At 51.1% G+C, this 26,502-nt stretch overlaps 1 long non-coding RNA gene and 6 other non-coding genes across 11 annotated transcripts; 4 read left to right on the forward strand and 3 right to left on the reverse strand.

Moving 5' to 3' along the window:
- Positions 1-1,904: 1,904 nt before the first annotated feature.
- Positions 1,905-2,039, reverse strand: LOC117202514 (small nucleolar RNA SNORA71). The gene has a single exon (XR_004484935.1). It is a non-coding gene; the product is annotated as a small nucleolar RNA SNORA71 (small nucleolar RNA).
- A 1,802-nt stretch (positions 2,040-3,841) lies between these two features.
- Positions 3,842-3,974, reverse strand: LOC117202518 (small nucleolar RNA SNORA71). The gene has a single exon (XR_004484940.1). It is a non-coding gene; the product is annotated as a small nucleolar RNA SNORA71 (small nucleolar RNA).
- Positions 3,975-5,765: 1,791 nt separating this feature from the next.
- On the reverse strand, positions 5,766-5,899 carry LOC117202516 (small nucleolar RNA SNORA71). The gene has a single exon (XR_004484938.1). It is a non-coding gene; the product is annotated as a small nucleolar RNA SNORA71 (small nucleolar RNA).
- An 11,670-nt stretch (positions 5,900-17,569) lies between these two features.
- LOC117202473 (uncharacterized) lies at positions 17,570-24,671 on the forward strand. 5 transcript variants are annotated; one of them, XR_007472107.1, is made up of 4 exons: positions 17,570-18,128; positions 19,362-21,206; positions 24,127-24,226; positions 24,333-24,671. It is a non-coding gene; the product is annotated as an uncharacterized LOC117202473 (long non-coding RNA). The 5 variants fall into 5 exon arrangements; XR_004484859.2 differs by having other exon boundaries at positions 17,570-17,747; XR_007472108.1 differs by lacking the exon at positions 17,570-18,128 and adding an exon at positions 18,161-18,434.
- On the forward strand, positions 18,775-18,908 carry LOC117202517 (small nucleolar RNA SNORA71). Its single transcript, XR_004484939.1, has one exon. It is a non-coding gene; the product is annotated as a small nucleolar RNA SNORA71 (small nucleolar RNA).
- Positions 20,072-20,205, forward strand: LOC117202513 (small nucleolar RNA SNORA71). The gene has a single exon (XR_004484934.1). It is a non-coding gene; the product is annotated as a small nucleolar RNA SNORA71 (small nucleolar RNA).
- Positions 21,770-21,900, forward strand: LOC117202515 (small nucleolar RNA SNORA71). Its single transcript, XR_004484937.1, has one exon. It is a non-coding gene; the product is annotated as a small nucleolar RNA SNORA71 (small nucleolar RNA).
- Positions 24,672-26,502: the final 1,831 nt, after the last annotated feature.

The following is a 26,502-nucleotide window of genomic DNA, read 5'->3' on the forward strand; positions in this document are numbered from 1 at the left end:
ACTCCTCCTTTCTCACCAGGGCCTTTGGGAGAGTTCCCCTGTGTGGATGACACCTGAAAGGTGAGCAGAGTACCACGTACCCACAGGGTGGTGAAGCGCACCACTGCTATTTTTGTTACTGTACCAGGAACCCCAACACCTGGCCTTTGCCCACCACACCCCCAGAGTTCTCCCGAGGGCAGCTGTTCCTCATACATCCCTCTCCCAGCCCTGCTCCAAACCATCTCCCCAAATTCACCCCGTGTACTTTCACGCCCAGAGCCCAAGGCGCTCCTGCTTCCTCGAGGACTTCAGCCCCTGACTGTCTCTACATCCACCGCACCCTCATCCTCTCTTCCAAAGCCCTGGAGCAAACATTCCTCCGCCAACAATTCCCATCTCTGCTAAACCTGAGCCCCCAGAAGCACCTGGGATTATTCAACCCCATGTCAAGTCTACATCCCATCCCCCATCCCTAGGTCAGGCCTCAGGAGTGTGCTAAGTGGAAAGTCTCAATGACTGAAACCTGGAAGACCTGCCCCTGTGACCCACTGTCTCTATACCCAGCTGTGCACATGGAAGCAAGTATTAAAAAAAGAAAACAAAACCATAAAAGGCGGCAAGGCAGTTTCAAGATTTATTGAAGTGGGTTAGAGGACACGATGCCCAGCACAGAAGACTCCAATGGGAACTCTTGTTTCTAAAGTTACACCAGGAGCAGACAAGGGACACGGAGGCCACTGGATGACCTGGTCCAGACGGAAGGAAAGCAGACTTCTGGGTCCGTGGTGCTCTGTGGCATCTGCTGGGAAGGGCAGAGCCAGCTGAAGGTTTCCAGTTCTGAATCCCAAGTCCCCAGAATCCCAGGACTTTCCCTCTGCCCCGCTCACAGGGACAAAGCCCTTCCATACTGTGCTAAGGCAACAGGAGAAGGAAGTCTGGTGATGATCGGCGGCAACACCCCTCTTCACTCTGCTATGCCAGCATCCGTGAACAGCCCCAGAACAACCTAAAGGAGGAAGTCACATGAGGCCGGCAGCTTGGAATTTCTATTTCAGAAACACAGGTCAACTTAGCCCCTTGGCAGTTACTCACCATGAGGAGGCCCTTCCAGGGGAGCTGGGACCCAGGTCACCATCCTGAGAGGCCAGAGCTTCCATCCCTGAGGCTTCCTCCAAGGCAGCACCGCAGAGTGACGAGGAGGCCACGGGGCAGGAGGTCAGGACCAGGGATAACTCTCCAACGTTACCTCATCTTCCTTCAAGCTGACATGTGTGAGAGTGCCCCCAATTAGTCAGGCATGAACTGCGGGCTTTTCACACTAAACCTGGCTCACAAAGGAATCTCAAAACTCCCAGAGAAGAGTCAAAATGAACAGTCTTTAAAAAATGGGCCTTCTCATGGCGACAGAGCAAATGTAGTAACTGGCAGAGAGACGGCTGGAGAGCTCGCTCTCAGGAGCTCTTCCCACTCGGCCCTACCCCTGTGGCAGGAGCGGGGACCGCCACCCCAGCAGCTGTCCCCCGCACTGTCATTACTGCCTGTACACCGGACTCCCAGGTGCTCATGCTCACCCCAGCCTCAAATCGTCCTCGTGTTCCTCCCTTCCCCCGAAGACCTTCCTATGGCCTATCACATCCCACTCCTTCAAAGGCCAGGTCCGCCACCTCCAACAAGCTGCTTCCCTTTGAAAATCTTACAGCAACGACTATACACCACCCAACATCGTGCTTATTCATTACGTATAATTCATCCTGGTTCCTTACACCCGTAAAGTATCTAAACCTGACGCAGACGTAGCCTGGCTCTGCTAACAGGAGGCCAAGCTGAGACAGGCCAAGCTCGGAAGTCTCCTGTCACTGCCTGTCACACAGCAGCCCCCAGTGCCTGAGGGCTGGAAAGCACGGGCTGGAGAGAAGCAGGAGTGTGTGAAAGCGCCAGCATTTGAAAGGGACTGGTGTGGACCCTCCAAACACGGGAAATTGCTTTCCACAATTCCTCTCCCTGCATTATCAACGACCAGAGCACAGACAGCCCATGGCCACCTTTTGAATGCAGGTGCGTACAAGGCAGAGAGAGCTCCAGGAAGAGAAGGGAGTGCCAGTGGCCTATACGGTAGACTGAGTCTGGGAAAACCACCCAGCCAAGCACAGGACCCACGGAGTGGCCATTCCTTCCTGCAAAAGCCCAACAGGAATCTTCTCCCAAGGGGAATCAAAGAGAAGTCACTTTGGGGCTTCCCTGCTGGCGCAGTGGTTAAGAATCTGCCTGTCAATGCAAGGGACACAGGTTTGAGCGCTGGCCGGGGAAGATCCCACATGCCGCGGAGCAACTAAGCCCATGTGCCACAACTACTGAGCCTGCGCTCTAGAGCCCGCAACCCACAACTACTGAAGCGTGTGCGCCTACAGCCCATGCTCCGCAACAAGAGACGCCACGACAATAAGAAGCCTGCGCACCACAACGAAGGGTAGCCCCTGCTCACCGCAACTAGAGGAAGCCCGCACACAGCAACAAAGACCCAACACAGACAAAAATAAATTAAAAAAAAAAAAAGCACAGTAAAAAATCCACTCAAAAAAAAAAAAAGAGAAGTCACTTTGGACAAAAATGGGAAAATACTGCAGTTGGAAATTACAGAAATCATGTGGTCTTAAGAACCACAAAGTCACCTCTAACACAGCTTTGGTTTTTCAAATGAAGAAAACAAGGTTCTGAACAGGACACTGACTAAGCCAGCAGCAGAAGGGGATTCAAAGCCAGGGGAGGGGGCTTCCCTGGTGGCGCAGTGGTTGAGAGTCCGCCTGCCGATGCAGGGGACACGGGTTCGTGCCCCGGTCTGGGAGGATCCCACATGCCGCGGAGCGGCTGCGCCCGTGGGCCATGGCCGCTGAGCCTGCGCGTCCGGAGCCTGGGCTCCGCAACGGGAGAGGCCACAGCAGTGAGAGGCCCGCATACCACGAAAAAACAAACAAAACAAAACAAAAAAAAGCCAGGGGAGGAATCTCTGATGCCCAGGTCCCCCCATTTTCCATCACAACATCCTTCTGCCCACACTCCAGGGAAGGACAGATACCCCACAACTCTCATTGCCCCAGTGGAACTCTAGAGGCTCCACCCCTGCAGCAGCCACTGCAGACAGTGAAGGGCCAGATGTGGTCCAGGATGCCCAGAGCTGGGGTGGTGAGCAGACCTGGGGACTCGTGGATGCTGCCTTCAGCTCACCTCTCAGCTCCCCTACATCTTCACCCAAAGCCCCTGGGAACACACACACACACGACTACCGGATCAGAGGACCCAACACTCCAGAGAATGGACCAGAGATCTTACCTCAAGGACACTGGGGTCTAGACCACTCCTGATGACAAGTTCCATGACACCTCTGCACACAGTGGACTCATCTGCAACAGACAAGAAGCCAAGGATGAGCACCCGCCTTGTCCTTGCTCACAGCAGAGCATGTCAGGCACCAGGAAAGGACTTAGTGCAAGAGTTACCAGACAGTAAACGTTCTGCAGATGTTGGCTGTTATTATTTCCTGAACAGACACACTATTTCCTCATTAAAAAACAGTAGTTAACTCTAAAAAGGGAGACAGTGGATGGCCTATGGCAGGGTGGCCAACGCTGACCCATGCGTAATTGATCAGTGAAGGCGGAAAAGGACGCCATTGCCAGGTTTACGGGAACGTGCCATGGCCGACTGATAGCAACTGGGCATCAAGGGGAACTTAAGCAGCACACAGGGCCTGGTTCCCAACAGCAGGGGCAGGAAGCGAATGCCCCAACAACGACACTAATGCACGCATGATAGACCCCAAGGCCCTGGAGGCCCGAGGTGTGGCAGGGAAGAAGCAGGAGTGTGTGGGAAAGCTCCCGGAACTGCAGGGTGAGGATGTGAACCCTCCAAATGCAGGACAACCCTACCATGTTTCCTCTGCCTGCACTACCAAAATGCAGGCCACAGGCAGCCCGTGATCACTTCCAAGTGCAGGGGCAGGAAAGGACAGAGGGCTTGCTGAAAAACGAGGCCAATGGCAGAGGCCTGGAGCAGTCGGCCTAACAGAGCACAAGGACCCAGTATTTGCTTCTAATCCTGCAAAAAAGCCTTCCACGTGGCCCGGAAGGGAGAGACAAAGGGAGGACACCTCTGAAAGAAAAGTGACAGAGTTCTTAGGTTGTAAAAGACAGGGACTAGGTGATCTGAGGACAAATGGCCTCATTGTAGTCCTGCTTTATGGAGGATGAAACCAGCGATAAGAGAAGGTCCCAAAGTTAGGAGGAGGCAGAGAAGTGACTGACACCTGGGTACAGGTGGGCATACCGAAATCCTTTCCCTGCCTCCGTTCACACATTCTGCTGCCAACATAACAAACAGTCTGAGGAAGGGCTCCCCAGGGGCTCTCAGAAACAAGCACGTAAAGAGGAACCAGGTGTGTTCCCAAAGGCCCCAGACAGGGTAACGCTGAGGGCCGGGTCGAAGCCACTCTCGTCTCTCCTCTAGCTGCTTCCAGGACCACGGCGGGACCTGCGTGTACCTTGAGGGAGGCAAAGCCCCAGATCTCCAGCGAACAGAGCTCACCTCAGCAGCACATGGTCCACCCGCTTCTTGACAGGATGGGGACACATCTCAAGGGTCTCCTCTGCAACAGTCGAGAAGCCCTGGATGAGTAACCTAGATCCCACCTGGCCACAGCACGTCCTGGGAAGCCCAGGCCGAGTACGTGCATTGCGGCCACTTCACAAGCATGGGCTGCTGGTACCACCCACGAGCCACGCCACCACTCATGAACAGGACGGAAGTTATTACTCCACATGGGACAACAGCTCATCTGCATCTGAGGCAGAGGCCCTTTCAGATCATCTTTTGTGCAAACTCTAATGACACTGTACAGTTTCTGGAAGCTGGATCTTGAACAGGATAAAAGTCGAGGACAGGTCTGGGAGCGTGCAGCACCTGACAGGCCGTGCCTGGCCTGGTCTGGCCTTGACCCGGGGGTGGGGTAGGAGGGGTAAAGGCACCTCAGGCTGCCTGCGGAGGTGAGGTCTGGTGTCTATTGAAGCCTTGTCCAAGTGCAATACGGCTCTGGTTCCTGCCACCATAACCGCAGGCCATGGGGAAAGTCTCCCCTGGTGGACTGGGCTCCATCTCATGCCAAGGGACCTCCAAGGGATAAATACTGGCCAATAGGAAGAACAATTCCAAGAAAAGGACACACAGGAAGTGCCCCCACCTCTCCCCTGGCTGGCTGGCTCACAGCAGTCTTCCCCTGATTCTCCATGACATGATGGGCCACGCCACCTCACCGGGATGCGTTTGTCCTTTCCTTCTTTCCTGCTGGGCAGTTGTTGCACAGTTGCTGAGCACCGGACACCTGCCAGGCACTGAGGCTGCGGAGAGGCAAAACTCAGACACTGACCTTGAGATCAGAGCAGAGAGAGGCAAAAAAACAAGAAAACCAACGATTTCCATGAAGTATGATTAGTGCCCTCATCTCACATCAAGCCACTTCCCACACTACATCACACCAGGAAACATGCTTGACTAAGGACCTGGAAAGGGGAGAGGGGGGAGGCAGACCTGGCTTCCTGGAGGGAAGCCCTTGGTGAAAATTACCCGAACAGTGGCTCCACAGCCAGCCCACAGCTCCTTAGACACAGGCCATGCTTTATCTTCCTTTTTTAAAAGCTTCTCTGCAACTAGCACTGGGCCTCGCATAGGGAACACTCAGTAAGCCGGACACCAGGGGCCAGGAAGCATATGTAAAGGCGGCGGGAGGACGGCCGAGTGGGACAGCTCCAGAGTTGGGAAGGGACAGGAGTGAACCCTCCAAACACGGGGAAACGCTTCCAGCAACTCCTCTGCCGGCACTACCAGGGACCAGGGCACGGGCAGCCCATGATCACTTCCGAATGCAGGGGCAACAAAGGGCAGAAAAAGAGCCAGGCAGAGGAGCCCATGTCAGCAGCCGGCTCTCCGCCCAGGCACGGGAAAGCTGCCCAGCCAAGCCCGGGACCCCAACACTATCCTCACTTCATGGAAAGACTCCATCTCCCCTCATCAACAGAGGCCACAGGAAGACCAACTTCTTGTAAAAATGCCTCAAGTACTCCTCCACCCACAAAATACCAACTAAGTACCTACTAACCACTTGCCAGGCACTAGGGGTTCAAAGACACAGACCAGGCCTCTGCCCTCCCGACTGATTGCTGTTTCCCCCCCGGAAGGAAAGGAAAGCTCAGGAGAATGAAGTAACTCACCCGAGGTTCCACGGCTAACGAGGGGCTGCGTCAGCATCTGAACTCAGGCTTTTCTGGCCCCCAAACCCAGCCCCACTCTCCTGCACAAGGCTTTGCAACACAGTTCCCAGAACCCCCCTCAGCCCAGGGACCACCCCCTCTGCCGCATGGCAGGAAGGCCACGGCCCCCAGTTCAAGGCCCTCAGGAGCAGCACTTGCCCAAGGGGCTGGGGCGCCCTCACTTTAAAGCTCAAACACCCGTTTGGAAAATGGAGGTTTCAACACTTTCCCTTAAAGCTTATTAGGGGGAAATGGGCTAACGCTCACCAGAGTATTTGGCCGGTAACCGACGAACGGCTTTGGGGCCTGAAACGCTAGAGTCGGAGGTGATGGGCAGTGAATCAGGGGTTCTGGCGCCCCTCGGGCCAGGTTCACACGGGCTCTGCACGACCCCCTGCGGGACCTCGGGCCCACGCGTCACCCGACCTGTCTCTCAACATCAGCGGGCACAAGTCTCCCCACGGGGCGGGTGAGGCCAGGGGACCTGACGCTCCGAACCGGCGCCGGCCGGTGGCGCGGTGACCCGAGGCCTCTTTGTCTAGGACACGAGTCCCGAAAGGTCCACACGCGGCGGAGGGGACGGGCTCAGAACAGGGAGCGAACAAGGGCTCCGAGGTGACCTGCGGCTGGAGCTCCCCCCATCTCGGGCCTCAGTTTCCCCTCCTGTCGGGGGCGGGGAGACGGAGCACCGGCCTTGGAGGCCGCCGGGGGTCCCTGGGCAGCGCGACCTCGCAATGACTCACCCAGGGCGCCGGGACTGTCGGCTGCAGGTCATAGGGGACGACGAGAGAAGATGCTGCACGATTCCCGGCGACTAGGCCGCAAGACGCAGCTTCCAGCGGTTGAGCGCCAGCGGAAATGCAGTTGAGGTGCGGGATGCAGCCTAGAGCGGCAGCTCCCAGGGCGGAACCCGCGCAAGCGGTTCTTTCGCGCCCCCTTGTGGATTAGAACGGAAACTCTGACCTGCCAAGTCTCCAAGCATCCTTTCCTCTTCCCAACCGCCAATCTGAATATTAAATAGCTAGGACATCTGTAGTTTTGACCTGTCTACTCCTTCTCCCTGATTTTCTTGTGGCATTCACTTTTCCTGTTGAATTCAGTCTTGTTGGGAATATCAATTATGGTGTCTTGCCCTCTCCTGAGAAATGTTTGGGCGTGAGACCCAAGCTGGGAAAATTATACTTTCTTCCTTAATTATGTATCTCAAGTGTGAGAGAAGGGATCCTAAAGGAGCTTGGAGGCTAGTTGTGGAGCTATGAGTGGAGTCATACTTCAATTTACAAACTAAGGTGGTTTCTTGTAGGCGGTGTACCTTAGCAGGGTTTTGAAGGACTCAAACAGAAAGGGGGAATGGGAAGATGTTCAGAAAAGGGAGGAAAAGGAAGACGCACAAGCTGATGTGGCGGAAGGGATGGGGGAGTGGATACATGTGTTTGGATGTGAACAAGTTAGAAACTGGATAGAGCATCTCATTGCATGGCCTGTAATAGATGAATCTTTAAATGTTACAAGAGAAGAAAGAAATTCTCATTGTTGCAATGGGAGAGGCACTCACTTGATTCTGAAATGTAAGAAAAAGTCCATGTGTCTCAGTTTGCTCTTGTTTTCTGAGGGCTTAAAAAAATGAGGAAAAGGACAATTGAAATGATTCAAATAAAGTAAAATCAATAAAACAATGAGTAGAAACCAAAATGGCAGAAAATGAGCCTAACCATATTTAGAGCAACATAGCCAAACAACTTTAGGAATGGGAAAAGGGGCTGTGTACAGTCAGCAGAGGGTAAAAAGCTAGAGAACAATATGTTTGACTTTTTGCCCATAAAATTTTAACTTTAGGTAAAATGAACGCATTCCTGGAATATATTTAACAGAATTGCCTTAAGGAAAAATAGAAAACCTAAATAATTTCATAACACTTAAAAAAATTGAATCAGTTAATCTTCCCACAAAGAAAACATCATACCCAGGTGTCTTTTTCTAATATAAATTTATTTATTTATTATTATTATTTTTAATTAATTATTTTATCGATTTATTTTTTTGGCTGCATTGGATCTTCGTTGCTGCATGCGGGCTTTCTCTAGTTGTGGCGAGCAGGGGCTATTCTTCATTGCAGTGCGTGGGCTTCTCATTGTGGTGGCTTCTCTTGTTGCAGAGTACAGGCTCTAGGCGCGCAGGCTTCAGTAGTTGCAACGTGCAGGCTTCAGTAGTTGCAGCACGCAGGCTCAGTAGTTGTGGCTCGCAGGCTCTAGAGCACAGGCTCAGTAGTTGTGGCTCACGGGCTTAGTTGTTTGTCCTCATGAAGCTTGTGGGAAAATTCCCCCAAAGTGTTGCCCTTTAAAGATATTCCCAAGAGTCTTCATTAGAAGGGCCCACCATTTAAGGATTAGAATGGAGATTTTTGAACCCCTCCCTTCAGGATGGTAGAACGTAGGGTGACTCTGCTGGACGAGAGAAGGATGTGCTAGGAAAACATCAAGTGTTTTCTATGTTCAGCCAAGTATCCCTAACATCTCTGCTTTTCAGCCAGAGTCTATGATGTGAATGGCACATCCGTGAGTTGGGCAGTACACAACCTGCACAACCATATGTGGCAATTCTGCCTACCTACAGTGGAAGATGTATGGAGATGTACTTCAGGGCAAATGTAGCATATGTCTCCCCCACCCCATATACAAGAAACGGAGTAAATGTAAAGCCAGAAATCCACACACACAGAGAGGGGGAGATGCAGGACAGAGAGTACTGGTGGAATTTCAGTCCCTGGTGTTTGTCATCTTGGAAGCCCAGTTCCACCTCTGCCTTTCCTTTTGTTCAGTTACATAAGCTTTCTAAGAATGTAATTCTTTTTTTTTTTTTTTTTAGCATAAGTTAAGTTTCTGTCACTAACACTCCTGGCTAAATGCCCAAGTCTTTTCCTTAACTTATCCTAAATGACCAGTTATTAAGGTATTCCATCACTGGGGGTGGGGGTGGGGAGTTGGCATTGCACGAGGCACTGCGTGCTTATCTCAGATGACTTCCCCATCTACGACACTGGCCTACCTAACTGGAGATTCCAGCAAACAGGGCAGCATGCTGAGGTCTTGAAATAAATGTGTTACGACAACCTTTGCTCTTGGCGTTCAGATAACAGTCCATGATCAGTGGCTTGTCCCTATTTGTCAGTCAGCAGTGTGTCTGCAGACGTTAAAAACAAAACAAAACTGCAGTGCACTCTCTGCAAGCTGCAGAAGGGATGGATGTTTCAAGTGGGTCTTTTGCCAGAAGGGGGTGTGTTGGGGACCTACCCAGGCAGGAGTAGGCTGGTGATTAGGTCTGCCTGGACCAAGGCTCTTTCAGGAGTGGACACAGGGGGCTTAAGGAGGCTGTAGGGGGAGGAAGAGCCACCAGCCACTTGGAGCCACTGGTCATCAAGACAGAACAGTAGCAGCAAAAAGGGGTCAGGGGCACTGCTGAGCCAATGAACCTTCTATTCATTCATTCATTCATTCATTCAATACATGGTAAATAAGCGCTTCCGCTCTATGGGGCACTATGCTGGTGGGTGTGTCCAACAGATGTCAACAACAGCCTGATTGGCAGGAAATTGAGAAAGGAACAACAAAAACTACCACCTAAATAATTCCCCAAACAACTGTTCGAATGATTTTTCCCCATAAAGGCACTGGAAAAGCTATACCACTTTTCCAATACTGTTTTTTGTTTTTGTATAATGACTGGAGGCAAAGGGATGAATGAAAGAAGCCTATTGTGTCTGCCTTCCTCCAAGCTTATAGTCTAATAATCCACTAATAGCAAAGAAGTTCTGTCCCATAAATGCAAGCATGACTTTCGATTGGGAAGTCTAGTAGTTTATCACATTAAGAGGTCAAAAGTATGGTAAATATCACAGAATTTGGAGGAAGACAGATATGATGGATTAAGCTATGTAACCCCAAAAGGTGTTATGTTGAAGTCTTAACACCTGGTACCTGGGAATGTGACCTGATGTGGAAATAGTATTTGCAGATGTAACTAAGATGTAAGTTAAGATGAGGTCATGTTGCAGGAGGAAGGACCATTAATCCAACATGACTGGTGTCCTTACAAGTGAGGAGAAAGACACCCCAGGAGAATGCCAGAGATTGGAGTGACACAGCTGCAGGATTGATGGACACCACCAAGCACTAGGAAAAGGAAGACTCCCACCCAGAGTTTTAGAGGGAGCATGGCCCTGTTGACATGTTGATTTCAGACTTCTAACCTCCAGAATAGTGAGAGAATAAATTTCTCTTTCAAGCCACCCAGTTTGCGGTAATTTCTTATGGCAGCCCTAGGAAATGAATTCAATAGACATACTTGAAATTTTTGTCTACCACGTTTTACACATTAGCAAGCTACTTAATCCTTCTGAACCCCAAGTTTTCAACTTCAAAGTAGATAAAATATGCAAAATGGTGCCACTATGGAAAATAGGATGGTGGTTGCTCAAAAAATTAAAAACAGAATTGCCATAGGATCCAACAATTCCACGTATCCTCGAAACAAATGAACGCAGGGTCTTAAAGGGATATTTGTCCGCCCATGTGCATGGCAGTACTATTCACGATAGCCAGAAGGTACAAGCTACTCAACCGTCCATTGATGGATGAACAGATAAACAAAATGTGGTCTCTACATACAATGGAATGTTATTCAGCCTTAAAAAGGGAGGGAATTCTGACAAATGCTACAACATGGATGAACCTGAATAATATTACGTTAAGTAAAATAAGCCAGTTATAAAAGGACAAATACTACATGATTCCACTTATATGAGGTACCCAGAGTAGTCAGATTCAGAGACAGAAAGTAGAATGGTGGTGGTCAGGGGCTGGAGATAGTGGGGAATAGGGAGTTAGTGTTTAATAGGTACAGCGTTTCAGCTTGAAAGATGAAAAGAGTTCTGGGGATTGATTGTACAATGATGTGAATGTACCTGACACTACTGAACTGAGTATTTAAAAATGACTGGGGCTTTGCTGGTGGTGCAGTGGTTAAGAATCCGCCTGCCAATGCAGGGGACACGGGTTCGAGCACTGGTCCAGGGAGACCCCACGTGCCGCGGAGCAACTAAGCCTGTGCACCACGACTACTGAGCCTGCACTCTAGAGCCCATGCTCCGCAACAAGAGAAGCCACCGCCATGAGAAGCCTGCGCACCACAATGAAGAGTAGCCCCCGCTCGCCGCAACTAGGGAAAGCCCACATGCAGCAATGAAGACCCAATGCAGCCAAACATAAAGAAATAAAATAAAAATGATTAAGATGGTAAATTTTATGTTATGTGTACTTTACAATTCAAAAATTTTAAATTAGGTAAAATAATGCATTGAAATACATGAACACCATAAGGGCTTTTTTTTTTAGCTTTTGGCTCATCGTCAGCTAGTAATACATTCTAGCTGTCACCATCATCATCATGATTATCATAATTTGATAAAAATTACTATTCATTCATAACTTTGAGTCTTAGAATTCTAAAAAAAGAATATACATCATAAACCATCAGTCAATATCACATGTAATGGTGAAATCATAGAAGAATTCTTCTATTTTTATTCTAGAAGTCCCAGAAAAGTAGTCAGGGATGTCTGCTGCCCTTGGCCAGGACAACCCAAGGTCTTAAGAGTAAAGAATTGATATAGTCTGCTAGCATGGTGAGAGATACTGACCCAAAGTCAAATATTGTTACCCCGGAAGGCCCAGGTATTCAGGCAAGAAAGTTCATGATTCTCAAGCCAGGAAAGCTTACATATAATTAGCCACAAACATCTCAGTTATTTAGTTAGCAAAGGAGGTCCAAAGTTGTTGTTCAGGGAAACCCAAGTTAATTAGCTAAGGCCATCCAGATTCATTAGTCAAGAAGGTTGTTTTCAAGGATTGTCCACTGCAGATAGAAGGAAAGTCTGATGTCACCGGCCAAGGTTATCAGTCTTTTGCTTGGACTCCGGTCCCCCAGGGCCCAGCCCTGCCTGTTTGGGAAGGGAACGGGCCACCTCTTCTCCTGTCTGTCTGCATGGCAGAGGCCTGAGCCATTTAGACTTTCACTGAGCCAACATTGACCCCCCTCTCCGGAACCAGGGGCCTTCAGCCCAGGACAAAAATGAAGCAGAAGCAGAACTAGTGACAAAGAGGCTGTGGGGGTCAGAGGACCAGCGAGGGGACACAGGGAGGAGGGGATGCTGACACCTCGGTGGGAACTGACCCTGGTGGGGAGACCCTCTGTCTCACCTCAGTGTGTCTGAGCATCCAGTGAGGGCCTGGGGGCTGCTGGAGGCTCCCAAACAGGCCCAGACCCAGGCCATGGGGCAGCAGAGGCCCTGGGTGGCTGGACTGGCCAAAGCTACCAATGGGCCTCAGTCCCAGCCTGCAGGAGCCCAAGCCTATTCCTCCCGAAAGATGCAGTAACAGATAATCAGTAAGACGGCAAGGAGGAAGATGAACAGAATAAGCAAGACCGCCAGCATGCTGATCATTCTTAGTGCAGGGACAGGGCTTGGAGATCCTGCAGGGCTCACCGGGCCAGCTGCTGGCTTCCAGCCTAGACCCTGGGCATCACCTCCTTCGGACAATCTGTCCAGCCAGCCGAGACCCCATCTCCCCATCCCGCCCATCTCCAGGCTCCAGGAATCTCTCAGCCACTGTGAGGTCACAAACTCCAAGATGATGGAATGCTGACCTCCCAGCCACAGCCCAATCCTTTATAAGTGTGACCAGTATGTTGAAAGAGGGACTTCTGGTATGTCATCATAAAAACATTTTTTTTTGCCTGTCTCTTTAAACTTTCTAAGTGGAAGTATCTTTTCACTGCCCCTAGAAAAATATCAGGCAGTCGTCATCAGTCTTCTGATCATTCTTAAGTAACAAGTCTTGTATTACTAAAAATGGGGAACATAGTTTTCATTCAATTATTTTAAATGTCTGTCTCATGTATCAATCGTGTTTTCAATGATCATTGATAGGTCAGACTTCTCTGCTCTCCACCAACTGGCGCCAAGCACAGGGTGGGTTGCTGTCTGCTGGGAGGGGATGGGAACTTTCTCCCCTTACTTATCCAAATGTGTTTCTCTTCACCAGGTTTCTGCTCACTCTCCTCAGCCCACCCCCACTCCCAGTACCTCCAGGATCAGGATCAGATGGAATGACGAGTGAGATGGGGGAACATTTCTCTCCAGGCTGGTCATGAAATTAATGCTGAGCATTCTCCCTCAGCCCCTGTTTCAGGGGTTCTTCAGAGACCCCCCTCCTGGTGCCCTTCGACTGTACCCCCAGTGATGTGAACAGGCCCTCTTCTTGGGGTCCCCTCCCCCTAGCAGGCTCCCTGTAGGGCAGAACCTCTTGGGCAGCAGGTGGACAGTCCTATCCCAGATTTTACACTTGTTGGAGGAGACAATGAACTTTTTTTTTTTTTTTTTTTTTTTTTTTGCGGTACGCGGGCCTCTCACTGCCTTGGCCTCTCCCGTTGCGGAGCACAGGCTCCGGACGCGCAGGCTCAGCGGCCATGGCTCACGGGCCCAGCCGCTCCGCGGCATGTGGGATCTTCCCGAACCGGGGCACGAACCCGCGTCCCCTGCATCGGTAGGCGGACTCTCAACCACTGCGCCACCAGGGAAGCCCGACAATGAACTTTTGACTGAGGAGTGGGTTGGGCACGGGTCACCTGTGCTCCCCGATTCCAGGTGACACTTATCAAGCTCCCATGTGTTCCTGCTGAAGCTCCTGGTATGAGGATCACCAGAGAAAGGGGAAATTCCTCCTACTCTCCCTCTTGGGGGCAAGGTGGGGGGAATATTTTAAGACACAGAGTCCATAATTCCCTCTCTTTTTCATGTCTAACACTGTACTGTTAAGACCCTCAAATTAGAAGAGAGAATTGAGTCACAAGTAACCATTTTCCAGTTATTTTCTTCCTAAATTCTGCACCTGGTCCAATGTCTTCTTTAGAAGGCCGCTGCCATGATAGCAGGTGGAACCTTCAAAAACTGCCAAGACTGAACCACCTTTTACCTACCACAACTGTGATTCGTTGTTGTTCCACTGTTCATTCCACTATCTTGGTGCCTCCTTGGTGCTTGGGCTGAAATGTCCATTTTAATATCCTGTTACACTAACAGCAAACATCAACCATGCCTCTTAGATGCCCAGCCTTCTCTAGGCACTGGGGATGCAGAAATGAACCAGCCTAGATCCCCTCCCTAGCATCATGGGTGCACAGGGTACAGGAGATCATCTAGGTTGGAATTGTGGCTCTGCCCCTTCCCAGCTTTTAGAAGGCACCTTTCCCTTAATCTCCAGCTCAGAACAACGAGGCTCCCAACCTGAGTGTTGCAGGAGGCCCAGACTCTCCTAGGATGTTCCAGGCTCATGGGTGGTGGGGGCCTGTGGCAGGGACATGCTCTCAGCCTCCTGCTTGCTGCTTTTCTCCTCTGGCTCTGAAGAACTGATCAAAGCCAGATGGCCTTAGACGTGTTCTGATATACAGCAGCCACCAGGCACATGCAGCCACATGTGGCACAGAGCACTGGAAATGTAGCCAGTCCCAACTGCAATGCACTGTCAGTATAAAACAAGCACTGAGTCCAAAGACTTTGAACAAAGGAAAAGAAATCATAAATATCTTATTAATAAGTTAAAAATATTGATTACACACTGAAATGCAATATTTTGGTTATCTTGGGTTAAATAAAATATACTATTAAAATTAATTTCACCTTTTTGGGTACCTTTTTATTTTTTTTTAATTTATTTTTATTTTTTTTTGCGGTACGCGGGCCTCTCAGTGTTGTGGCCTCTCCCGTTGCGGAGCACAGGCTCCAGACGCGTAGGCTCAGCGGCCATGGCTCACGGGCCCAGCCACTCCGCGGCATGTGGGATCTTCCCAGATCGGGGCACGAACCTGCGTCCCCTGCATCGGCAGGCGGACTCTCAACCACTGCGCCACCAGGGAAGCCTTATTTATTTATTTTTTTAAATTTTTAAAAAAATTTTTGGCCATACCTCATGTGGCATGTGGGATCTTAGTTCCCTAACCAGGGATGGAACTTGTGCCCCCTGCAGTGGAAGCATGGAGTCTTAACCACTGGATTGCCAGGGAAGTCCCTAAATTTTTTATCTTTAATTTATTTATTTTTATTGCAGTAGAATTGATTTACAATGTTGTGTTAATTTCTGCTGTACAGCAAAGTGAATCAGTTATGCACATATATACATTGTTTTTTATCGTCTTTTCCATTATGGTTTATCCTAGGATATTGAATATAGTTCGCTGTGCTGTGCAGTAGGACCTTGTTGTTTATATGTTCTGTACATTTGGTACCTTTTTTTACTCTTTTTTTTTTTTTTTTTCATTTGGTACCTTTTTAATGTGGCTCCTGGAAGGTTTAAAATTACACATGCGGCCGGCCGGCATTATGTTTCTACTGGAGAGTGCTGCCTTAGGCTCTTCAAATACAGCACCCTCTCTCTGCCTCATAAATAATGTCACGGTGTCCTCACAGTGACAGAAGCCCTGGGCTTTCTCAGAAATACCAAAGTATAGCAACTACCGCGCTTGGCCATCTGCTCTGTGCTGTGTTCTCGGTGTGCATTGTTTCACTTAATTCTCACAGCAGCACTGTTGGGGGAGGGAGGACTAAGACTCTGCCCATTACCAGAAAAGGAAAACTAAGGCTGGGCAAAGTTAGGTCACTTAGCCAAAGCCACAGGGAGAGTAAGGGCAAGAGCAGGAGGCAGCAGAGGACACTGGGGCTGTGTGCACACCTGACCCCTTTGTCCAGTATCCTTCCAGCCACAGCATCCCATGGCCCCTCCTCATCACGGAGATCCCCAATGTTCTCACAGTGTTAGAATCCCACAGGCTCCTCTCAGGTACAGAAGATGGAGTGTTCTCACCCTCAGAGGCCCCCCACCCCATTTCCTTCTCCGCCGCATCGGTCAGGCCTGGATTTCCACATTGTGCTGACTTCGTGAAGCGCCAGGAATCTGAAGTGGGGAGATGCTTGCTCGGACACAAGCGTGGGCTGTTTGCACTTCAGAATGTGGACCAAGTTAGTGGCGGGGTTGCCTCAGGTCTGAGAGAGACGCCCGGCCTAGGATGCAGGCAGTGTTAGTGCTTGCGGGATTAGGGGCCGTGAGCCCCCCCTCAAGCCTCTCTGCAGTGCCAGCGGGAGTATGGGACCTCTGTCTGTCTTCTCTGGCACAATGCAAATCTGACCAGGTCCCCAAAATGCAAATTTGATCAAGTCCCTCTGATTCAAGACTGCTTTTACTTTTAGGATGGCATTTTAGCAAAGCACCTGCCCGCCTCTGTAGGCTTATCTCCTTGTCACCCTCATGATCCAGTTTCAGGTCATCTGAACAATATTTTAGTCTGGTGATGTGTCCAAATAACTATATGGCCAGAATTCATTCATTTGTTCAACTGTGCCAGCCACTAAACTCAATACAATGGTCAATCGGACAAGATGCCTATTGTCCACACAATACGTGAGTTCTTCAACCTAAATATCCATCAACAGATGAATGGATAAAGAAGATGTGGTACAGATATACAATGGAATACTACTCAGCCATTAAAAAGAATGAAATAATGCCACTTGCAGCAACATGGATGGACCTGGAGATTGTCATACTGAGCGAAGTATCAGACAAAGACAAATATCATAGGATATTGCTTACATGTGGAATCTTAAAAAAAAGATCAAACAAACTTATTTACAAAACAGAAACACACTCACAGACTTAGAGAACGAATTTATGATTACCAGCAGGAAAGGGTGACAGGGGAGGTATAAATTGGGATTGACATGTACACGCTGCTATATTTAGAATGGATAACCAACAAGGACCTACTGTATAGCAGGGGTAACTCTGCTCAATACTCTGTAATAACCTAAATGGGAAAAGAATTTGAAAAAGAATATATATATATGTAACTGTATAACTGAATCACTCCGCTGTACACCTGAAGCTAACACAACATTATTAATCAACTATACTTGGATATTAAAAACAAGAAAGAGCTTTTGCCAATTAAAGCTCCTCATGTGGAAGAGTCAGCATTCCTACAAATTAATGACAAATCAGTGACAACAAACAGAACACACTCAGAAAAGCAAAACAGGTGAGGGAATGTTATTTTCAAAATTTCAGACTGCTTCTGGAAATTACCAAGTCATCCTGACGCAGAACTCGGGCTCCGATCCACCAGAGGTCGCTGCAGGACCGCGAGCGAGGGATCCGCTCCCGGCGACGCCGCTCTAGGCCGCAGGCCTCGTCTCTGCTGCAGTTCCGCCGCCGCTGAGCGGGTGGAGGAGGTTCTCGGTTCTGGTGGCTTCTGTTTCTCTTGGATCCACGCCATCTCCCAACATCCGCGGACGTCCGCACCTTCCCGCACTGGCTGCAGTGTTTCCTCCTCTGTCCCGCGCCATCTCTCACGGCGACCCGGGTGCGTTACTGAGGGGAGCGCTGGGCACGTGGTCTGCTCCGCCCCCTCCCCCCACCCTAAGGGAAAACTGAGGCCCGAGGGGGCGGGGAGGGCCACATGTCGACTTCTCGGCCCTCGTGTCTTCGACAAAGAGGCCTCGGGTCACCGCGCCACCGGCCGGCGCCGTCTCGGAGCCTCACCCGCCCCGTAGGGAGACTTGTGCCCGCTGATGTTGAGAGACCGGTCGGGTGACGCGTGGGCCCGAGGTCCCGCAGGGGGTCGTGCAGAGCCCGTGTGAACCTGGCCCGAGGGGCGCCAGAACCCCTGATTCACTGCCCATCACCTCCGACTCCAGCGTTTCAGGCCCCAAAGCCGCTCGTCGGTTACCGGCCAAATACTCTGGTGAGCGTTAGCCCATTTACCCCTAATAAGCTTTAAGGGAAAGTGTTGAAACCTCCTTTTAACAAACGGGTGTTTGAGCTTTAAAGTGAGGGCGCCCCAGCCCCTTGGGCAAGTGCTGCTCCTGAGGGCCTTGAACTGGGGGCCGTGGCCTTCCTGCCATGCGGCAGAGGGGGTGGTCCCTGGGCTGAGGGGGGTTCTGGGAACTGTGTTGCAAAGCCTTGTGCAGGAGAGTGGGGCTGGGTTTGGGGGCCAGAAAAGCCTGAGTTCAGATGCTGACGCAGCCCCTCGTTAGCCGTGGAACCTCGGGTGAGTTACTTCATTCTCCTGAGCTTTCCTTTCCTTCCAGGGGGGAAACAGCAATCAGTCGGGAGGGCAGAGGCCTGGTCTGTGTCTTTGAACCTCCAGTGCCTGGCAGGTGGTTAGTAGGTACTTAGTTGGTATTTTGTGGGTGGAGGAGTACTTGAGGCATTTTTACGAGAAGTTGGTCTTCCTGTGGCCTCTGTTGATGAGGGGAGATGGAGTCTTTCCATGAAGTGAGGATAGTGTTGGGGTCCCGGGCTTGGCTGGGCAGCTTTCCCGTGCCTGGGCGGAGAGCCGGCTGCTGACATGGGCTCCTCTGCCTGGCTCTTTTTCTGTCCTTTGTTGCCCCTGCATTTGGAAGCGATCATGGGCTGCCCGTGCCCTGGTCACTGGTAGTGCCGGCAGAGGAGTTGCTGAAAGTGTTTACCCGTGTTTGGAGGGTTCACTCCTGTCCCTTCCCAACTCTGGAGCTGTCCCACTCGGCCGTCCTCCCGCCGCCTTTCTATTATTTTACTATTTTAATATTTTAATAATTACTGCACACCGCACGGCTTGCCGGATCTTAGTTCCCTGACCAGGAATTGAATCAAGGCCGTGGCAGTGAAAGCGCACGGAGTCCTAACCACTGGACCTCCAGGGAATTCCCCCCAGCGCCTCTTTCGATGTCTCCTGGCACCTGGTGTCTGTTGAGTGCCCTCTGCCTGGCTTGGTGCTGGTTTCTGAGGCTTTAAAAAAGGAGAATGGGAGTGGGTCTTGCCACAGCTGTGGTCTTCTGACCCTGGTCTCCAGTCTCAGCAGCCCTGTGTTCTTTTCTGCCTCTGGATTTGAAGTGGTTACAGGCTGCCCGTGTCCTGGTCATTGGTAATATGGGCCAAGGAAAAATGCAAGACTTTCCCCATGTTCAGGGGACCCATACTTGTCTCTTCCATACAGGACAGCCTTCAGTGACTAGCAGTGACCAAGCATGAGGCAGTCCGAGGATGGAGAGAGTCAGGCTGTAGTGCGTTCATTGCCTAAGACCCGAATCCCCCCAACACACACACCGTGTTTTCCTGTCGATGAGCATAATGGTTTCCTGCCAGTTGGGCAGATCACGTGATGGCTTCTTGTCCCCTGCGGGAGTGTCACATGGCTGCTGTTGCATGAGACGTGTCGTCAGGGAGACCCGGGACTGAGTCCCAGGTAAGTGGTGTCCCGCCCGTTCTCTAGTACTTGAGTTGTGTGCAGGCTGTGAGGCCAGAGATGTTGGGTGCTGAGGTGTGGAGAGCGAGGGTGCAGTGGAGGCTTGGGCCCCCTTCTGCTCCTGAGAGCCTGGATGGAGGCTGCTGTGATGTTCAGAGGACAGAGATTCACATCCAGTGACCAGCCAAGTGCTCTTCTGTGAGCCTGAGCGAGAATTCTGTCAGGTGTTCGATCCTGGTGCCACTTACACACATTCCTTCAGGACCTAAGAGTTCTCAGTATTTCTGCCGTTAGTCTTCTCTTCAGCTCTTGGCAGGGACTGGTGAATAATCGGGTGGTTCTGTCATCTTAGGCTGGAAGTCTGGTCAGTGACCTGTCTGATGGTCTGTTCCTAGGCCAGGCCGTTTCCCAGGATGCTGGCAGTGGCCTCCCTTCTCCGCTGCCTCACTGCCCTTTTCTGCCCCTGCATTCGGAAGTGATCGTGGGCTGCCCGTGCCCTGGTCATTGATAGTGCAGGGAGAGGAGTTGCTGAAAGCCTTTCCCCGTGTTTGGAGGGTTCAGTCCTGTCCCTTGCAAACTCTGGAGCTTTCGTACATGTCTTTCTTCCCACTGATTTGTGTTGCTTCCTGGTCCCTGGCGCTGTGTGCTCGCTGAGTGCCCCTGTTCCCGAACAGGGCCCTGCCTTAGCAGTTCACGGGCTGGCAGTGGAGGGCTCCCCTCTGGATGTTTTCTCTGATTCCCCATCGCACCCCTTCCTCATCCCGCATCCTCAGCCCCGCCCCTCAGCGCTGATCGCCTAGAAAGTGTTGATTTGCTGATCTGGCCCCTTATGCTGTAATCTTGAGGGCAGCGCCTCCTTGTTTTGCGTTGCGTCTGGTGCCTGATGCACAGCACCGGGACCAAAAAAAAAAACCCCAAAGAGGTGGAGATGACCCATCTGTTGTGAGGTGACAGGGCTCCTCCCATTGCAGAGTGTCAGGGAACCAAGCCCTCCAGCAAGCCAGCCTACCGGGTCAGCTTCCTTTTCTCCACTGGAATTGTTTCTGTAATGAAAGGTAGACTTACTATAATCTAGGTAGACTTACTGGTCATGAGCAGGGCCCGTGGTCCGCTGTGGGTGTTTTTCTAGTGACCGACCTGGACAAAGCCCAGTATAGTTGAGGATGCATATGTAAGTCGCCCTTATACTACGTAGCAGGCACGGGGCCCTCCCCCCACCTGTTACCCCTCCCGGTCCATTCTAGTCATTGCCAGGCAGCCACAGCCTGCAGACTGGTTAGCAGCAAATTGATCACAGTTGGCACATAGGGTAACGTAGGTATTATTCCTGTCAGAGATGACCTGCAGACCCCCTCCTAGGGTTAAATCGTCCTTGTTCCTGAGACCGTAGTGTGGCCGTTCAGGTACTGCAGTAACAGCCTGCCTTCGTGGGTGCTAGAGACTGCCAGCTGCTGTGCCAAGTGTTCTGTGCGTCCCCCAGGGCCTGCTGTGAGTGCCCGTTCACCGATTTTCCTTTGCAGCTGGGTCTGTGTGCACAGAGGCTCCACAGGACGCATCATCTTCGTGTCAGCCAGGCTCTAGGCCCCGGGGCCCCAGGTAAGGCTTTTGGACCTTTCTCTGGAATGTTGTGTTTTTTGTAAAGTCACGTGTGTGTTTTCTGGGGCTTGGGTGATCGTGTAAGGGGAAGTGCGGTGACAGTAGCATCCTGCTGTGGGGCAGTCCCCCACATGCCTAGGGGAGGGCCCTAGAAACCTGCTTGGGTGAAGGGCTCCCCGGGGCATCTCCCTTCCGAGCTCTGGGGTGTCAGTGCAAGTACCGTTGTGATGGAGACCGGTCCCGCCTCTCAACCTGTCTAGCACTGTGATCCCATCTCAGACTCCACGTCTTCATCTGAAGAGCAAAGCTGGGATAGCAGCAAAAGTTCTAAAAAATTTTTCATGGTGTTGCCATGACCACATGATCCTGATCTTTTCAGCCCGAAAGCATTTGCAGTTTTTTATGCTGGAAGTGTCTTGACTCCCCCTGGCAGAGAGGTTTTGTGGGGTCTTGGCAGGACACGACAGAAACTGCTGGGACTCGGCTAGGCTGGGCTGCTCTCCCTGACCCAGGCCCCTGGCTCCAGCCTCCTGTCCTTCCTGGCTCTTTCTGCCCTTTTCTGTTCCTGCATCGCAAGTGATCGTGGGCTGCCCGTGCCCTGGTCACCAATAGTGCAGGGACAGGAGTCGCTGGAAGCCTTTCCCCGTGTTTGGAGGGCCCAGTTGTCCCCTCCAAACCCTGGAGCTTTCACACACTAGCTTTTTGGTCCTGCCATTTCCTTCAGCGCACGGGCCTTTGCCGGCCCACATGTGATATGGTGACCGGGCTGGGCCCCGGACTTGTGGAGGTTCACTTTGTCTTTGAAGTAAAGGAGCCTCCGGACAGAAACCAGTCCATACATTTGTATTTGGACCTCACACTGGAATAAGTTCAGATAATGCTGAAGGGCACATGGGAGAACTGTAAATCGTGGGTTCTGCTCTATGAACTTAACAGGAATGGAGGACAACCCATAATACATTATTCAAGGCAGCCCATGACCGACATGCTTGTTTGTGTGTTGACTTTGCTCCTTTACTCTTTTGGGTTTTTTCCCTTTACTGTTTATTTTTTTTCTTTTTTTTGCGGTACGCGGGCCTCTCACTGTTGTGGCCTCTCCCGTTGCAGAGCACAGGCTCCGGATGCGCAGGCCCAGCGGCCATGGCTCACGGGCTCAGCCGCTCCGCGGCATGTGGGATCTTCCTGGACCGGGGCACGAACCTGTGTCCCCTGCATCGGCAGGCGGACTCTCAACCACTGCGCCACCAGGGGAGCCCCCCTTTACTGTTTCTTGAGCACAATGTGTATTGCTTCTCCAGGAGCAGCCAGTGGTGTCGAAAGAAAAATAAAGGTGGGCCAGATGTAGGAGCAAAGAGGGGTTCTACCAATTCTGAATCATTCAGAAAGCTTCCATTTGTCATGGTCTGCCAGGAGCCCGAGGAGTTCTCTTGTCAGTCACTGAAGAGAGAAGAGTGCCTTGACCTACCAACTTCTTTGTAGCCCCTGCTTTTAATCTGTGCTTTGGTGGGTTCTCTTTTAAAAAGGGTGACCCCAGGTGTTCACTAGGGAAGAAATTCCAGGCCTGTGGGTCTGTGAGTCTGTGTCTGTAGACTCAAGGCTTGCTTTCTGGTTCATGTTAGGATGTGGTGCGGCAGGAGGACTCTCCCGCCGTGTAGTCAGCCGTCAGCAGGGGGCTGCCCTTCTGCCTTTCTGCGCTGCAGATGTGTTGGGTGGAGGCCGCAACTCTGCCCCGGCGCCTTCACTTAGTAGACTCTGCAGGGGCAACGTGGTGCTCCCAAGAGGCATGTCTGGCTCCCAGACAAACAGGTGAGGTCAGGTCCCACTCACCCCCCACTTTTGGCCTGAGGGCTCCTTTTCTTCCATCTACATTCGAGTTTCTCCTGTTTGATCCTGTTTTGCCAGATGTTTTTGTTCTCATCTCATGATGATGTGAAGGTAGTGAGACTAATATTTGTGAACCACCTGGTCCTCAGTAGCCGTCTAACAAATCTGAGACTTCCCTTGTCTTTCAAACCTGCCCTCTGCCCCTTTGCATCAGAGGCTTGTCCTGTCCCACAGCCTAGTCCCTGGTCCTCGGGCTCCTCAGCCAGCCTGGAGCATTTAATGGCTGGTGGTGACCATTTTGAAAAGACTTTAGCTACCCCCCCGTCCCCCCCCATCCCAGACCTGGCACTTTAAACCTCTGGGTGCAAAGTCCCACACGTTGAGTTGGGGGTCACTTGTGTAGTGTCCTCAAGCATTAATGATATTTTCTCATTATTCCTTCAAATGGGCCTGGCAGTCTTGATTTTCACCCATCTGGGCACCTAATGAGTCTTTCTGGAAGTTTCTCTTTCATTTGCCTTTCTTGGGTGGGCATATTAAGTGGGTCTTTGCAGAATAGGATGACAGCTGCTGGGGCCTTGGGATGGACTGGGCAGAGAAGTAATGACAGTGGTGGGAGAACTGCTGAGGACGATGGTCCATCCTTTGATCAAGATGCAGTAGGAACTTGGTGTCAAAGTCTCTGACAGTGAGATCAGACTGAGCTCTGGTGTATCTGGCCAGTTGCCTTTATTGGGAACTGTTTGAAAGAAAATTGTTTATTCTAAAAACCGAACCTTTGAGGTGTTTTCCTTTATTATCCCATCTATTCTGGTGATATCTAAGGTCAGTTTTTTTTGTTTGTTTGTTTTAATATTTATTTATTTGGCTGTGCTGGGTCTTAGTTGGCGGCATGTGGGATCTAGTTCCCTGGCCAGGGATCGAACCCGGGCCCTCTGCATTGGGGAGCGTGGAGTCTTAGCCTCTGGACCACCAGGGAAGTCCTATTCTGGTGATACCTAGTAGGGCCTAGTCTATTGGGACCCTCTCAGTGATGTTACTTGGGGAGAAGATGATGCTGCAGATTAAATGCTTGTATGGTTCTTCTCCCTCCTAGGTCAGCGTTCGATCTGGAGATCGTTGAGGAAGTCCCAAGGCCATGAGTCAGTGACTTTGGGGTGACTTGGGATCTGGCATTGCTGGTATTTCTCCCCAAGGTGAGTTAATGCCACGGGCTGGGAATCCACCGCCAGAGGGTTGGCTGGTTTGAGTTTATGCAAATGGGAACTCCCAACCGTTGGTCTCGTCTGTCCTTTCTTGTAGATTCCTTTTGTTCGTGGACACCAGCGGGGCAGAGAGTGGAGAGTGCAGTCCACACATGAAGAGCTCCCCGCCGCCTGCTCAGAGTGTCATGGGAGAACTGTTTACTCAGCACGAGAAATCAGGGCAAAGCACTGGGACTGGGGGCTTGGGGCCCCCTTCAGCTGGCTCTGAGTCCCGACAGCAGTGCCCTTGGGCGCCATGGACAGGGAAGGCCTTTCCCCGTCCCTCTGCCATGCCTGCGTGACTTCAGCGACCAAGAGTTTTTCTCTTGAGTTGGCTGCTGCTCATCATCATCACTTTTCTCTCCACCCATCCATTCAATACACCGTATGCACCCGCCCCACCTGCGTTTCTCTCCACCCATCCATTCAATACACCGTATGCACCCACCCCACCTGCGTTTTAAGTCAGTAACAAGCCACGTGCCAGCGAGACTGGGCAGGGAGAAAGTGGGTCACAGGCCAAATCCTGTTTCCACTCTGAGCCTTTCCGTCCTGCTCCTGAGGCTTGGCACATGGGCTGTTGTTTGAGGTGTTCTGTTAGGACGGGTGTGAACAAACGCTGGTGGTTGGCTCAGGTTAGGACCTATGAGAGTTGAGGGCGTCGAGGAACAGTCAGGCCAGGGCTTGGGAAGGGTGATGGGGACCGGAGTGAGACAGGTGCTGATGTCTTGGGGAAGCTGTGGGTGCCTGGCTAATGAGTACGTACCTGCTTGTGTGACCAACTGGCCTAGTTTGCCTGGAATTGAGAGCTTTCTCAGACATGGGACTTTTATTGCCAAAACCAGGAAAGTCCTGGGCAAACTGGAACAAGTTGGTCAACTTATCTGGGTGTAAAATACATGGTGTCAACTTGAGAGGACAGGTTACTGAGTAAAGGTGAGAATGGTGAACGTGGAGCTGCCATTGGTGGACTCAGTCTTTTGGAGATAATTGGGGTAAAATCAACAGTTGCACTGAGGACACGTATGTGAACTTTTTAATCTCCATTTTATAGATGGAGGCGTCTACATGAGGAAGTATGTCCCAAAGGCTGTGATGAAAGGCTCTACTTAATTGTCCAGTTTCTGCATTTGGAATTGAAACCACCTTGGCTAAGCTGAGGCAGGATTCAGGCTGTCAGGCCTGCCTGGTGGCTTTGACACCCTGAAGGTCTGTACAGGGGCAGGCATTCTTCATGGCTGAAACGTTCTGCCCTGCTAGCCATTCTTCATGGCTGAAATGTTCTGCCCTGCTAGCCAGTTCCTGGTAGAGGCTTCCAGAAGCGGGCAGTTCTTTTTCTGTCTCACTCCGAGGACTGTCCTCTGACTTCTGTTTGCCACCTTTATTCAGCTGGTTGTAGCTGCCTGGAAAGATGCCAAGAGAAGGAGTCTGGGTCCACTGGAGCTAGCTGTGACTGAGCGTGGTATTTGCTGCCATGCAGGAACAGCAGCAGCGGGACACAGGCCAGTCCTGAACAAGTGTTCCTGGGGACACCAGGCGCTGGTCATCATGCTAGCCCTGTTCTACCGCAGTGTGTGAAGCACGAGCCATCCCAGGTCTGTAGGGCCTGAGGAGATCTGAGGAGAGCAGTCATCCAGGGTGACCCAGGAACCAGGCTTAAGGTCAGTAAGGCACAAACCTTGGCTGGGAAACTAGGCCTCACTGGAGCAGCTGGTGGGAGATTAACCAGACATCATACTAGACATAGGGGTACAATGGTGAATAAGACAGTTTGTGCCCTAAAAGGGGTCACCAATAAATATATAGATAATGTCTCCACACACCAAACGTTACAGGACATGCAGTGCTGGGCACTGTAGGTGTTGGGGATGCAGCTTTAAACAAAACGGGGTGCCTCCTGGAGCTTGCTTAGAACTGCTGTCCATTGTGGCAAGCCACCAGACACTTGTGGCTCTTTTAATAAAACTTAAAATTCAGGTCTTCAGTTTTATCAGCCACACTTCAAGTGCTCAGTAGCCACAGGTAGCTGCGGGGTTGGACAGTGCAGATACATAGAATATTCCCGTCACTGCAGGAAGTTCAGACAGCGCCAGTCTAGAAAACAAGGCGTTGAGTTCCATGAAAGGAGTTGCTGGGACACCTTTACAGAAAGGCTGTCATTTGAGGAGTCCAAAGAGGGCTGCTGTGCCTGGCGCTGCATTCCTGTGATTATGAGGGGGGAGGGGGTT

This window comes from Orcinus orca, chromosome 16 (assembly GCF_937001465.1).
Source record: "Orcinus orca chromosome 16, mOrcOrc1.1, whole genome shotgun sequence".
Lineage (NCBI taxonomy): Eukaryota > Metazoa > Chordata > Mammalia > Artiodactyla > Delphinidae > Orcinus > Orcinus orca.